A 17,500-nucleotide genomic window follows, 5' to 3' on the forward strand; every position below is an offset into this window, starting at 1 on the left:
ACAACACACCACAATCACACACACGCACGCACTACACACACACACACACACACACACACACACACACACACACACACACACACAGAGGAGTTCCTAAACACAGCGTCTTCAGCTGAAGGACGAGAGCCTGTGAGAGACACGAGTGTGTGGACATAATGACGCAGTGTTCAGGTTTAATTGAGTTTTCATGGCAGATGAGGATTTCAGCCAGAATAATAAACCTGACTGAGCTGGACATGAGCTGCTGTTTGTTACTCTAGTTCAGCGCTGAGACGAGTCTGATCTCTGCTGTCCAGCGTCTGATCTCTGCTTTGTTTATTGATGTTGTTGTGTTTGTCCTCCTGCACAGCTCAACCCTCTGCTGCTGTAGACTGAACTCACACTGATATACTCAGACCATCAGCTCTGACATCGACTGAACCAGCCCGAGCTTCATGTTTCCCAGCAGTCTTTGCTCCATCTACAGCCTGTAGTACCTCTAAGAGCAGAGGACACTCTCGTCTACCGGTACACTCAGAGCTGCTTCACAGACCATCAGTAATGAGTCTGGAGGTTCCCTGTTGACTGAACTAAATCAGAGCGGAGAAACAAAGTGGACATCACAAGCAGATTACTGAGGGAATGAGCAGGTTATTTCATCATGATGAACCCGAGAGAGTGGTGTGTGTGTGTGTGTGTGTGTTTGTGTGTGTGTGTGTGTGTGTGTGTGTGTGAGAGAGAGAGAGGAGCTCATGCGCATCAGTGGGTGAGATGAAGACGCTCACGGCCGCGGGTTCAGGACCAAACATGGAGATGGAGAGAGAGACGTATATATACAGTCAAGCCAGAAATTATTCAGAACCCTGGAAAATACTGACTTGGTTACTTTTAATAAACCAGCCAGTTGTTTTTGACTGGAAATGACCCAGGCTTCTCTAAAAAGGTAATAAACAATGTCATAATAATAATAATAACCTTTCCAGAGCTCAAGGACACTTTAAGTTTGGGTGCAATAACACTAAATGATCTGCCCCCCCATTGAAGAGAGGTGGTACAGAGGGACAGCAAGAAGGCCAGAGTCAGAGGAACCTATTGAGCGAGAGGTGTAGGGGACAAGCATGTTGCAAAGATAAGAGGGAGCTAGGCCATTTAAAGATCAACTGGGAGCCAATGGAGGTGGTACAAGATTGGGGTTATATAAGCAGAAGGTTTGGTATGAGTGAGTCTTCTAGCCGCAGAGTTTTGAATATACTGTAATCTGGAGATGAGGCTGGCAGACCAATGATTACAGGGCATTACAGTAGTCAATGCGTGAAGAGACAAATGCATGGACGACAGGCTCAGCATCCTTGCTACTGATGAAGGGACGCAGTTGGGAAATGCGATGTAGATGAAAGAATGCAGATCTAATAACAGATTTAATGTGAGACTGAAAGGAGAGTATGCAGATTACGCCTACATTTTGACAGAAGTAGATGTTTTAATGTGAGAGCCAGCGATCTTACAGGACAAACTGGTGGAAATATTGCTGGTAAGTGCTGCGGTGCCAATCTCAGTTTTGGCCAATCTGTCAGTTAAGCCAATCATTGATGTCCTTCACACAAGCAGAGATTTGATCAATTTGGGCAAGAGGAACAAGAGGAACCATTGAGGGAAAGTATTTCTCAGCTTTTATTTACATTTGAACACAGTGGCATCTCCAAAACTGGCCTATGGTCACAGTCTATGGGGAAATCCAAAGTTCTACATCAGGGATATTCAACTGGCGGCCTGCGGGCCGAATCTGGCCCCCGAGGCAATTTGTTCCGACCCTCCAAATAGTGTGACCAAGACATCAGAAATACATTGAGTTCAGTGGAAAAGCGGCCGCTATAGTGATGAAGTGACGTGCGTCTGTTTAATACAGCACGAGCTGCAGTTGAAGGCTGAGCGTGGGTCACCTGACATTAGGCGAGTGGTGCGGTAGCCGAAAACATTTGGATTTGTTAGTAGAAAAGGCCTTTTGTACAATGCACTGATATGGTTAATAGTGATGTATGATTAGCAGATTTCACTATGTGAAGTTTCACAAACTGATTTCGAGAGAAACATGATGGACTGCAGCTGGCCACCCATCTACAATCATTAGTTAGCCAATCAGATTAATCCAAACTCACTATAAGTAGCTCAGCTAGAACTACTCCCTTATCTTCGTTTTCCGAAAACAAAACCCATCCACCCCTTCTCCTCCTTTCTTCCTTTACCACGGGGAGCTCTCGAGAACCACCTGATCTCGTACTCCCCTCACATGCTCTATTGACCAGGCGGGAGCCCTGGGCTCAACTATCTCCGAGCTCGGGGTTCTCTCCCGGGACAGCATGCCAAACCTGCTAAATTTGTCAAACAATATCTAAGTGTGAACTCTTGAATAACTGTGCTGTAATTAATCACGGTTAATTAATCATAAAGGTTTCTCTACGCTGCGTTTCTGTTGCACAGAACAAAACTGCTGCAACTAAACTAAGTTATGCCACCTGTGCGCTAGTTTAAAGTTCTGAGCTTATACCGAGGCTAATAGACACACACTTTGGATTAACTATAGCAGTGGGCCATGAGCAACGCTCTCTCAATTTTGCGGGTGCACACAGTAGAAAACATCTCACACTGTAGCGGTGAGAGTTGTGCGTGGCTTTCAGTGCAATGTAAACAAAAGATACGTTAGACGAATTATAAATGATTAAAATGATTATATATGTATAAACGCAGATGATAACCACAGTGAAGCTAAATACTGAGCTAATATGGAGCTTACATTTACATTAGACATGATAACCATGAAACCATGATTATTCTTCAGAATCGCACAACCCAAAATCTATAATCGCTGCATCCATAATTGTTATCCAGTTTAAAACAGAACATATGAATGTGTCTGAATGCAGAAGAAGTCTACTGAAGCAGTGCACAGCTTCTGTTGTGCTGTGAAATACAACATCTGAATATGTTTGTAATAAAGCCATATTGTACAGTGCAGTGATGTTATGTAGTTTCAAAACACAATATATTAGCATTTTAATGTCACCGTGGGTGTGTTAAGGAGCAAAAATACAGCATATGGGCTCTAATATGAAGTTGTGTCCTCACTCATATTGAAGTCATGTCCAGCCCCTCATTTGGGATGCTTTTCATGAACTGGCCCCCATTAGCCGCATTTCCACTATCGGGCCAGTGCGAGCCAGGGCTTTAATTGGGCCAGGCCGGGCCAATAGCCCGGGAGGTTGAGAAATGAGGCTGAAATCATGTCGTGTTTCCACTGTCGGGCTAGTTGCTCGCATCGCGTCACGCAAACACCGCCCCCAGAACGTCCCCCGAATCAAACGTCACACAACCCGTCACACAACCCGCCCACTTCAGCGGGAACAAAAAACTCAAATTATAACCACAAACACAACCTGGCATCACTACGAGAGCTGGAAGATGGAGAACACCGAAGTGATTGCTTTTTTACTGTTTGTGGTCTGTTGGTGTAAGGCCAGACAGCGATCCCTGGATAAGGGATATGCTATCCATTTTTTCTTCTTCTTAGTGAGTTGATCAAGTGCGATAGCAAAACAAATGTAAGGGAAGAAAGCATCTTGTCTCCTCTTTACCTGACAGGAAAACTCCGCCTTTGTACGTAACCCCGCCCGAAGCCCCAGTTGGCCCTCCTTGGCCCAAGGTATTCGGCGGGCTGAAAAAGGCCGGACGCTGGCCCCAAGGAAGCCCCGCTTTGGCCCGATTACGCCCCGGAAGTGATAGTGAAAACGCGACTGGCCTTGGCTCGCCCTGGCTCGCTCGCTTTAGGCGCGATAGTGGAAACGTGGCTATTGACAAACTGATTGAATAGCCCTGTTCTACATCATTCCCAACAGCCCAAGCTCTTCTAAAGCATCCAGGTGACCCTGATTTATTGGGAATATTTGTTTTAATCAACCCAACAGAAGGAAGAACAGAAGCTCTGCTCTTGGTTTGCAGACAGTCATGGCTCAGACAGGAGCTCAGTGTGGACCTGCAGTGGCTCACGCTCAGGACAGGGCTGTAAGACCAACTCTACATGCTCTGAAGATCCAGTGGCTCCAGTGCACAGTTTTACGAAAGAATACAAGATGTTCAGCACTCAGAGGACGTGGTCGGAAGCCAAAAATAGTAAATAAGAATGGCAGATCAGCACTAAGGCTATCCTGATGAATCCGAATGCCATTGTTTGTCCATAATGCTGTAGCCTTCATTTGGCGTCCAAGCGAAGAAACCCTAAGAACACCATCCCCACTGTCAGACGTGGTGTTAGGACCCTTATGTTTTTGGGGTGTATTTCATTCAGTGGACCATGCAGTCTAATCACAGTCAACAGCACCATGAAGAAATAGACCTCCACAACAGCACCAGGCAGGAGAAACTTGGACTTAGCCACCAGTGGACATTTCAGCAGGACAACCACCCAAATCACAGCAGAAGCGGTGAAGAAATGATTAGCAGACACAAACATTACCGTTATGCAGTGGCCCAGCCAGAGTCCTGACCTAAACTGCAATTCAATTCACCTTTATTTCTCACCTATATCACCTTTATTTTACAATGTAGACTGTGTCAAAGCAGCTGAGCACAGAAGAAGTTCTAGTAGATTGAAACTGTGTCAGTCCAGTTTTCCCAACTGAGAATCTGTGGAGGAGCTGAAGATCAGGGGGATGAAGGGGAAAGAGCTGCTCATCGCTGGAGATGAGTGGACAAAACTGCTATTTATTGACTGCTCCACCAGCCAATAAAGGCTTTCTGTTGATTATTGAGAAGGGGATGAAGAGTTCTGAACATGACACTTTCTGTTCAAAGGTAAGGAGATTGATCTATCTGCAGAAGCCTGTGACATTTCTGCTCACAAAAACTGTCTGCATGAATAAAAGTAACTTTAAGTCAGAATTTGACCAGGGGTTTGAACACTTTCAGGCCTGACTATATACATCATTTATTTATATATCGAGAGAGAGAGAGAGAGAGAGAGAGAGAGAGAGAGAGAGAGAGAGGCTCCTCTGCTTGAGAAATGCTCAGAAACACACAGATGCATGTGTGTGTGTGTATGTGTGTGCATGTGAGAGTGTGTGAGCAGAACAGCGAGATGCGCATCAGGCCGCTCCACTAATAATAGCAGCGTGTGTGTGTGTGTGTGTGTGTGTGTGTGGCGCTGCAGGTTCGTCCCGCTGCGTCTCCAGCCTGGGAACGACCCCATAATTCCCTGCTATTATCTCTGACCAAATATGTACCTAACAGGAACGCAGAATTAGGGATTCAGTCCTGCAAACCCAGCAGATAAGGCCAGAGAGGAGAAAGAGCGAATATTTTCCAGCCACAGAAATAGAACACTGCCTTTTACAGAGGCCGAGGATTATGGGTAAATAACTGAGCGGAGCGGAGCTTATATGGCAGCGCATCTGAGGGAGAGTTTACCGCGGTGAACAGGTGAACAGAACGTCATACAGACCCCCATCAGGACCAGCACGGTATAAACACAGCCATCTGCAGAGACCCACAGTACCGCGGTATAAACACCCGGTCAGGATCCCGAATCTCACTGCAGCGGCTCCAGTACTTGAGGATCTGCTGGCGTATCACAGCCCCTCATGACCACTACACTCAATTATAATGATGGATTATTGATTATTGCTAGAATATCAGAATCAACTGTAGGCGGTAGATCAGCTCATATCTGTAGATAAACTCTGGATCAGCCTTCCTAGCACACTAGACTAGACTAAACACACACCTCTGCATTAGCATACACAGAAAATGTATATTTGAAGACACACGTTGAAAGGCCTGACGTGCAAATAAAGAATTAGAGAATGCTAATGACTTCAGCTGAACCTGTCCTTTAATAAACAGAAGAGCTCATGCTGCAGCGCTGCCGTATACACAGATATATACATATATAGGCAGACGTCTAACAGACAGACGTGTGATAATAACACACATTACATGGACATTAACTGAGGTCAGTCTTACCAGGCCAAAGTTGAAGCTGAAGATCTGATCAGACAGCGCTCAACACTTTCTGAAAAACAGGAAGACACAGAAAAACACAGTTCATTAGCATATGACCACACACAACAATCAAAACACAGCTCATTAGCATATGACCACCCACAACAATCAAAACACAGCTCATTAGCATATGACCACACACAACAATCAAAACACAGCTCATTAGCATATGACCACCCACAACAATCAAAACACAGCTCATTAGCATATGACCACACACAACAATCAAAACACAGCTCATTAGCATATGACCACCCACAACAATCAAAACACAGCTCATTAGCATATGACCACCCACAACAATCAAAACACAGCTCATTAGCATATGACCAAAAACACAGCTCATTAGCATATGAACAAAAACACAGCTCATTAGCATATGACCACCCAACACAGCTCATTAGCATATGACCACCCACAACAATCAAAACACAGCTCATTAGCATATGACCACCCACAACAATCAAAACACAGCTCATTAGCATATGACCACCCACAACAATCAAAACACAGCTCATTAGCATATGACCAAAAACACAGCTCATTAGCATATGACCAAAAACACAGCTCATTAGCATATGACCACCCAACACAGCTCATTAGCATATGACCACCCACAACAATCAAAACACAGCTCATTAGCATATGACCACCCACAACAATCAAAACACAGCTCATTAGCATATGACCACCCACAACAATCAAAACACAGCTCATTAGCATATGACCACCCACAACACTCAAAACATAGCTCATTAGCATTTGACCACCCACAACAATCAAAACATAGCTCATTAGCATATGACCACCCACAACAATCAAAACACAGCTCATTAGCATATGACCACCCACAACAATCAAAACATAGCTCATTAGCATTTGACCACCCACAACAATCAAAACATAGCTCATTAGCATAAGACTACCCACAACAATCAAAACACAGCTCATTAGCATATGACCCACCCAGAAAACTATTAACAGATCTCGTTTTCATATGACCCACCCAGATTACTAATAATAGACCTCATTAGTATATGACCCACCCAGATCACTAATAACAGAAGCTCATTAGCATATGACATGCCCAGATTACTAATAATAGAGCTCAGTAGCATATGACCTGCCCAGATGACTAATAACAGAGCTCGTTATCATATGACCTGCCCAGATTACTAATTATAGAGCTCATTAGCATATGACCTGCCCAGATCACTAATAACAGAGCTCATTTGCATATGACCTGCCCAGATCACTAATAACAGAGCTCATTAACATATGACCTGCCCAGATTACTAATAATAGAGCTCGTCATCATATGACCTGCCCAGATTACTAATAATAGAGCTCATTAGCATATGACCTGCCCAGATTACTAATTACAGAGCTCGTTATCATATGACCTGCCCAGATCACTAATAACAGAGCTCATTACCATATGACCTGCCCAGATTACTAATTACAGAGCTCGTTATCATATGACCTGCCCAGATCACTAATAACAGAGATCATTAGCATATGACCTGCCCAGATCATTAATAACAGAGTTTGTTATCATATGACCTGCCCAGATTACTAATAATAGAGCTTGTTATCATATGACCTGCCCAGATTACTAATTGCAGAGCTCGTTATCATATGACCTGCCCAGATCACTAATAACAGAGCTCATTAGCATATGACCTGCCCAGATCACTAATAACAGAAGCTCATTAGCATATGGCACACCCAGATTACTAATAATAGAGCTCATTAGCATATGACCCACCCAGATCACTAATAACAGAAGCTCATTAGCATATGACCTGCCCAGATAACTAATAACAGAAGCTCATTAGATATGGCATGCCCAGATTACTAATAATAGAGCTTATTAGCATATGACCCACCCAGATCACTAATAACAGAAGCTCATTAGCATATGGCACGCCCAGATTACTAATAATAGAGCTCATTAGCATATGACCTGCCCAGATCACTAATAACAGAGCTCATTACCATATGACTTGCCCAGATTACTAATAATAGAGCTCATTATCATATGACCTGCCCAGATCACTAATAACAGAGCTCATTACCATATGACTTGCCCAGATTACTAATAACAGAGCTCATTAGCATATGACCTGCCCAGGTCACTAATAACAGAAGCTCATTAGCATATGACCTGCCCAGATCACTAATAACAGAGCTCATTACCATATGACCCACCCAGATCACAAATAACAGAGCTCATTATCATATGATCTGCCCAGATTACTAATAACAGAGCTCGTTATCATATGATCTGCCCAGATTACTAATAACAGAGCTCGTTATCATATGATCCGCCCAGATTACTAATAACAGAGCTCATTAGCATATGACCTGCCCAGATCACTAATAACAGAAGCTCATTATCATATGATCTGCCCAGATTACTAATAACAGAGCTCGTTATCATATGATCTGCCCAGATCACTAATAACAGAGCTCATTAGCATATGATCTGCCCAGATTACTAATAACAGAGCTCGTTATCATATGATCTGCCCAGATTACTAATAACAGAGCTCGTTATCATATGATCTGCCCAGATCACTAATAACAGAGCTCATTAGCATATGACCTGCCCAGATCACTAATAACAGAGCTCGTTATCATATGACCTGCCCAGATTACTAATAACAGAGCTCGTTATCATATGACCTGCCCAGATCACTAATAACAGAGCTCGTTATCATATGACCTGCCCAGATCACTAATAACAGAGATCATTAGCATATGACCTGCCCAGATCACTAATAACAGAGCTCATTAGCATATGACCTGCCCAGATCACTAATAACAGAAGCTCATTATCATATGATCTGCCCAGATCACTAATAACAGAGCTCGTTATCATATGACCTGCCCAGATAACTAATAACAGAGCTCGTTATCATATGACCTGCCCAGATCACTAATAACAGAGCTCGTTATCATATGACCTGCCCAGATCACTAATAACAGAGATCATTAGCATATGACCCACCCAGATTACTAATAACAGAAGCTCATTAGCATATGACCTGCCCAGATCACTAATAACAGAAGCTCATTATCATATGATCTGCCCAGATCACTAATAACAGAAGCTCATTAGCATATGACCTGCCCAGATTACTAATAACAGAAGCTCATTAGCATATGACCTGCCCAGATCACTAATAACAGAGCTCATTATCATATGACCTGCCCAGATTACTAATAACAGAGCTCATTAGCATATGACCTGCCCAGGTGACTAATAACAGAAGCTCATTAGCATATGACCTGCCCAGATTACTAATAACAGAGCTCATTAGCATATGACCTGCCCAGGTGACTAATAACAGAGCTCATTAGCATATGACCCGCCCAGGTGACTAATAACAGAGCTTATTAGCATATGACCCACCCAGTGACTAATAACAGAGCTCATTAGCATATGACCCGCCCAGGTGACTAAAAACAGAGCTCATTAGCATATGACCCGCCCAGGTGACTAATAACAGAGCTCATTAGCATTCACCTATGTGGGAATAAGCAGTGAAATGAGCGAACGCCGTGCTGAAGTGAACACACACACACACACACACACACACACAGTAATGCGCAGCAGATTTACAGTAAGCGTCCTGCAGCAGAAGCCAATCTCCTCCACATCATCAATCTGTGCTGGATTAATCTCAGCATTATAAAACACAAATGATCCGGCTAAACCTCCTGATGAAGCTGTTCTGTCTGAGTGTGTGTGTGTGTGTGTGTGTGTGTGTGTGTGTGTTATTTATAGACATAAGCAGCGTTATTTCAGGTAACATCAGACCAGGCGGCAAATATTCTCTTGATTAAAGCAGGCGATAATCCCAGAGTGGAGGAGAGTGACAATCCGCTAACACACGCGCCGGATGAGGAGCACACACACACACGCGCCGGATGAGGAGCACACACACACACACACACACACGCGCCGGATGAGGAGCACACACACACACACACACACACACACACACACACGCACACACACACTAACACCCGCGTCGGATGAGGAGCACACACACACACACACTAACACCCGCGCCGGATGAGGAGCACACACACACACACACACACACACACACACTAACACCCGCGCCGGATGAGGAGCACACACACACACACACACACTAACACCCGCGCCGGATGAGGAGCACACACACACACACACACACACACACTAACACCCGCGCCGGATGAGGAGCACACACACACACACACTAACACCCGCGCCGGATGAGGAGCACACACACACACACACACACTGTCACCCGCGCCGGATGAGGAGCACACACACACACACACACACACTGTCACCCGCGCCGGATGAGGAGCACACACACACACACACACACACACACACACACACGCACACACACACACGCACACACACACACACACACACACACACACACTTGTCTGGACGCGTCTCCCTCGTCAGCACACATGTGTGATAATAGCGTTCAGAGTTATAGCACAGAGGTCGTCAGTGTAATTGGAGTGTAAATTGCGTCCGCATGCGCAGCTCCCAGCAGTGACCGAGCCTCAATTAGAAACAGCAGTAATAGATCCAGAAACAGCTTCAGCTTCACTCTGCACTGTGCCACGCTATTTTTAGCTGAGAGTGTGTCGTCCAGGAATCCTGATGTGCACAGAACACGCATGACGGAGAACCGGTTCAGGACACACAGATGAGGACACCGCTCCATCTATATCCACATCTATATCTATGTCTCCATATATCTCTGCATCCTCATCTATATCTATATCCGCTTTTTCTGTCATTAACATGCCCAGTGCTAGTCTGTTCAGTCACACACACACACACACACACACACACACACACACACACACACACACACACACACACACACACACACACACACATAATCAAATAAACGCAGATGACACACATGCTGCAGAATACACAAGAGATATGCTAATATCTTACACAACAGGCTAGAGTAGAAACTACAGCTAGCATTAGCATAACCTACAACTGACGTTAGCATAAACTGCAGTCAGGTATTAGTGGAAACTACAGCCAGCCTATCATGCCGCACTGAGTGGTACAGTACGGTACAGTATGGTTCGATATGCTGTTATGTGCGTGTCCACTGTCAAAAGGTACCTAAAAGCGAACCGGACTGTACCACTTTTTGTGTACCCTTATGAAAAGGAAGCAGCATGACAAAAGGGTACTAAAAGGCAAAGCTAGACGCACAGCTGAACACTATTGGTTTACAGGGATACGTCACAACACAAGCAGGAGAATGAACACCAATGAAGCACCCTTTTTAAACACACAGCCGAGACATTACACTGTAATACTATATACTCTCTCCAAACTGGATTATTGCAACTCTCTACTAGCCGGACTTAAAAAAATTTCTAATACTTTTGCTTCTTAGACTTTACACACCTGAAACTTGTCTATAGCGCTTGTTCACTGCTGTCTTATAGTTGTGTAAATTGCTTCCTTGTCCTCACTTGTAAGTCGCTTTGGATAAAAGCGTCTGCTAAATTACTAAATGTAAATGTAATGTAAATATAGAGTTAATAATGAGCCATGGTCGACGCAAACTCAATAAACCTTGTCATCGTCTTGATGAACAGCCACTAAGCCAGGAAGAAGAGCAGAATCTACCCTTTGAGCGAGCGAGCGGTTTCACATACTCCAGAGAGCTTGCATGCAGAGACTGTAAGGGTCTGTATGTGTTCATATATTTATTTATTTTATATAACTGCAGACGTTACAGTAGTCACACTATCATTGATCTACAGTCATAATCAAATCATGATCATAGAAAGGTTAGTAATGAGTATTTATACACAAGTATTGATGTGTAAAGAATCTTTGTTGCGCTTCTCATATGATATGTGAATGACCCGTACAGCTTTACTTTGACATTTCCTTGAGCAAGAATGACGTCGAATTAAACTTTGTCGTACACCACAAGGGTATCACTGGTACCCTTTTGGTAGTGGAAAAGCAAGCCAGTTAAAGGTGACCCCTACCGACCTTTACTGTATCGTACCGTATCCCTCAATGTAAATGGGTCATGAAGCATAAACTACAGCTTGATATTAGCATGAACTAGAGCTGATATTAGCATATAGTACAGCAAACAATAACAAAAACTAGTCATAAATTAGTATAAACTACAGTTATATGTTAGCATAAAATACAGTCAGAATAAAAAAAGACTACAGTCAGACATTAGCATAAACTACAGTTATATGTTAGCATAAAATACAGTCAGAATACAGCAAAAACTACAGTCGTATATTAGCATAAACTACAGTCAGATTATAGCAAAGACTACAGTCAGACATTAGCATAAACTACAGTCAGATTATAGCAGACTACAGTCAGACATTAGCATAAACTACAGTCAGATTATAGCAAATACTACAGTCAGACATTAGCATAAACTACAGTCAGATTATAGCAAAAACTACAGTCATACATTAGCATAAACTACAGTCAGATTATAGCAAAGACTACAGTCAGACATTAGCATAAACTACAGTCAGATTATAGCAGACTACAGTCAGATTATAGCAAAGACTACAGTCGGACATTAGCATAAACTACAGTCAGATTATAGCAAAAACTACAGTCAGACATTAGCATAAACTACAGTCAGATTATAGCAGACTACAGTCAGATTATAGCAAAGACTACAGTCGGACATTAGCATAAACTACAGTCAGATTATAGTAAAAGACTACAGTCAGACACTAGCATAAACTACAGTCAGATTATAACAAAGACTACAGTCAGACATTAGCATAAAATACAGTCAGATTATAGCAAATACTACAGTCAGACATTAGCATAAACTACAGTCAGATTATAGCAAAAACTACAGTCAGACATTAGCATAAACTACAGTCAGATTATAACAGACTACAGTCAGATTATAGCAAAGACCACAGTCAGACATTAGCATAAACCAGTCAGAATACCATAAACTACAGTCGGATATTAGCATAAACTAGAGTCAGATTATACCAAAAACTACAGTCGGACATTACCATAAACTACAGTCGGACATTACCATAAACTACAGTCAGATTATAGCAAAGACTACAGTCAAACACTAGCATAAACTACAGTCAGATTATAGCAAAGACTACAGTCAGACATTAGCACAAACTACAGTCAGATTATAGCAAAGACTACAGTCGGACATTAGCATAAAGTACAGTCAGATTATAGCAAAGACTACAGTCAAACATTAGCATAAACTACAGTTAGATTATAGCAAAGACTACAGTCAAACATTAGCATAAACTACAGTTAGATTATAGCAAAGACTACAGTCAAACATTAGCATAAAGTACAGTCAGATTATAGCAGACTACAGTCAGATTATAGCAAAGACTACAGTCAGACATTAGCATAAACTACAGTCAGATTATAGCAAAAACTACAGTCAGACATTAGCATAAACTACAGTCAGATTATAGCAAAAACTACAGTCAGAAATTAGCCTAAACTACAGTCAGATTATAGCAGACTACAGTTATATTATAGCAAAGACTACAGTCAGACACTAGCATAAACTACAGTCAGATTATAGCAGACTACAGTCATATTATAGCAAAGACTACAGTCAGACACTAGCATAAACTACAGTCAGATTATAGCAGACTACAGTCATATTAGAGCAAAGACTACAAGCTAGATGCTAGCATAAACTACAGTCAGATTATAGCAAAGACTACGGTCAGATTATAGCAAAGACTACAGTCAGACACTAGCATAAACTACAGTCAGATTATAGCAAAGACTACAGTCAGACACTAGCATAAACTACAGTCATATTATAGCAAAGACTACAGTCAAACATTAGCATAAACTACAGTCAGATTATAGCAAAGACTACAGTCGGACATTAGCATAAACTACAGTCAGATTATAGCAAAAACTACAGTCGGACATTACCATAAACTACAGTAGGACATTAGCATAAACTACAGTCAGATTATAGCAAAGACTACAGTCGGACATTAGCATAAACTACAGTCAGATTATAGCAAAGACTACAGTCAAACATTAGCATAAACTACAGTCAGATTATAGCAAAGACTACAGTCGGACATTAGCATAAACTACAGTCAGATTATAGCAAAAACTACAGTCGGACATTACCATAAACTACAGTCGGACATTAGCATAAACTACAGTCAGATTATAGCAAAGACTACAGTCAAACATTAGCATAAACAACAGTCAGATTATAGCAAAGACTACAGTCAGACATTAGCATAAACTACAGTCAGATTATAGCAAAAACTACAGTCAGACATTAGCATAAACTACAGTCAGATTATAGCAGACTACAGTCATATTATAGCAAAGACTACAGTCAGACATTAGCATAAACTACAGTCAGATTATAGCAAAGACTACAGTCAGACACTAGCATAAACTACAGTCATATTATAGCAAAGACTACAGTCAGACACTAGCATAAACTACTGTCAGATTATAGCAAATACTACAGTCGGATATTGGCATAACCTACAGTCAAACATTAGCATAAACTACAGTCAGATTATAGCAAAGTCTACAGTCAGACATTAGCATAAACTACAGTCAGATTATAGCAGACTACAGTCAGACATTAGCATAAACTACAGTCAGATTATAGCAGACTACAGTCAGACATTAGCATAAACTACAGTCAGATTATAGCAGACTACAGTCTAATTATAGCAAAGACTACAGTCAGACATTAGCATAAACTACAGTCAGATTATAGCAAATACTACAGTCAGACATTAGCATAAACTACAGTCAGATTATAGCAAAGACTACAGTCAGACATTAGCATAAACTACAGTCAGATTATAGCAAAGACTACAGTCAGACATTAGCATAAACTACAGTCAGATTATAGCAAAGACTACAGTCAGACATTAGCATAAACTACAGTCAGATTATAGCAAAGACTACAGTCAGACATTAGCATAAACTACAGTCAGATTATAGCAGACTACAGTCAGACATTAGCATAAACTACAGTCAGATTATAGCAGACTAGTCAGACATTAGCATAAACTACAGTCAGATTATAGCAGACTACAGTCTGATTGTAGCAAAGACTACAGTCAGACATTAGCATAAACTACAGTCAGATTATAGCAAAGACTACAGTCAGACATTAGCATAAACTACAGTCAGATTATAGCAAAGACTACAGTCAGACATTAGCATAAACTACAGTCAGATTACAGCAGACTACAGTCAAACATTAGCATAAACTACAGTCAGACATTAGCATAAACTACAGTCAGATTATAGCAAAGACTACAGTCGGACATTAGCATAAACTACAGTCAGATTATAGCAAAGTCTACAGTCAGACATTAGCATAAACTACAGTCAGATTATAGCAGACTACAGTCAGACATTAGCATAAACTACAGACAGATTATAGCTGACTACAGTCAGACATTAGCATAAACTACAGTCAGATTATAGCAAAGACTACAGTCAGACATTAGCATAAACTACAGTCAGATTAAAGCAAAGACTACAGTCAGACATTAGCATAAACTACAGTCAGATTATAGCAGACTACAGTCAAACATTAGCATAAACTACAGTCAGACATTAGCATAAACTACAGTCAGACATTAGCATAAACTACAGTCAGATTATAGCAGACTACAGTCAAACATTAGCATAAACCACAGTCAGACATTAGCATAAACTACAGTCAGACATTGACATAACCTACAGTCAGATTATAGCAAAGACTACAGTCAGACATTAGCATAAACTACAGTCAGATTATAGCAGACTACAGTCATACATTAGCATAAACTACAGTCAGATTATAGCAGACTAGTCAGACATTAGCATAAACTACAGTCAGATTATAGCAGACTACAGTCTGATTATAGCAAAGACTACAGTCATACATTAGCATAAACTACAGTCAGATTATAGCAGACTAGTCAGACATTAGCATAAACTACAGTCAGATTATAGCAGACTACAGTCTGATTATAGCAAAGACTACAGTCAGACATTAGCATAAACTACAGTCAGATTATAGCAAAGACTACAGTCAGACATTAGCATAAACTACAGTCAGATTATAGCAAAGACTACAGTCAGACATTAGCATAAACTACAGTCAGATTATAGCAGACTACAGTCAAACATTAGCATAAACCACAGTCAGACATTAGCATAAACTACAGTCAGACATTAGCATAAACTACAGTCAGATTATAGCAGACTACAGTCAAACATTAGCATAAACCACAGTCAGACATTAGCATAAACTACAGTCAGACATTAGCATAAACTACAGTCAGACATTAGCATAAACTACAGTCAGACATTAGCATAAACTACAGTCAGACATTAGCGTAAACCACAGTCAGACGTTAGCGTAAACACAGATGTTAAGCTTGTCTGTGAGGACTCTTGTGTTAGACATGTGTTATCTACAGTCTGCAGTGTTTGGGTTTGTGTGATTAGCGTTGCCGCTCTTTCATCAACAGCACAGTTTTAAAGCGCCATCAAGCCCTTTCCCAATCCTTCAGCATGTATAGTCATGAAGATCTGTACTGCGCTCAGCATTTCACTGACTCTTCATACTCACGTTAACAGGCTGAGTGGTGTCATTTCAGTGTACAGTGAGGTTCAAAGAGGTTCAAATCTGTGAAATTCAGTGCTGCTAATATTCACGAGTAGTTTCTGGAGTATTGATTATTGATCACATAATAGGGGATCGTCAAATGAAGATTTGATCAGTGGTGTTGTTGACAGAAGAGCAGGGTGATAACAGCAGGAACACATCTCATCTCAGTTCCTCTAGCACTTTCACACACAGGGGTTGTTTAAGGTACTCTCCAGGCCCTGAATCCATATGTGTGAATCCAGGGGTGGAGGAATATTTACAGGAGTGTGGGAGACCTGCTGATGATGCAATTCAATTCAATTCAATTCCCCTTTATTAGTATAGCGCTTATACAATGTAGATTGTGTCAAAGCAGCTTCACATAAAAGGTCACAGTAAATAGGAACAGTGTAGTTCAGTTTGTAGTGTTTAAGTTCAGCTCAGTTGAGCTCAGTTCAGTGTGGTTTAATAATCACTACTGAGAGTCCAAATAATGCAGGCCTGATGGATGATCGAATATTATAATACTATACTTGCCTATACTGAATTCTGCTCCACGTCTGCTCAGGTCAGTACTCTAGTGGAGTTATGCATGATGGTCAGTCTTTTATCATCTTTAGTTTAGTTAATATTAAACAGAACAAGCGTACAGCAGACTTACAATAAACAGTGCGCTAACGTCAGTACAGCTGCAGAGATCAGCTTAAATACAGTCTTATCACGCAAACTGTGGCCCTTCAACACTGTATGATGCATGAGTTAGCATGCTAACATCACGCACTAAT

The 17,500-nt window shown here is 41.6% G+C and overlaps 1 protein-coding gene across 1 annotated transcript in view; it reads right to left on the reverse strand.

Moving 5' to 3' along the window:
• LOC130247434 (1-phosphatidylinositol 4,5-bisphosphate phosphodiesterase beta-4-like) overlaps positions 1 to 17,500 on the reverse strand; it is a 40,768-nt gene that overhangs the window by 20,708 nt on the left and 2,560 nt on the right. The window contains exon 2 of the mRNA XM_056480654.1: positions 5,992 to 6,040. The gene's annotated coding sequence lies outside the window, so the exon portion shown is untranslated. The remainder of the gene's footprint in view (positions 1 to 5,991; positions 6,041 to 17,500) is intronic.

Source organism: Danio aesculapii, chromosome 20 (assembly GCF_903798145.1).
Source record: "Danio aesculapii chromosome 20, fDanAes4.1, whole genome shotgun sequence".
NCBI lineage: Eukaryota > Metazoa > Chordata > Actinopteri > Cypriniformes > Danionidae > Danio > Danio aesculapii.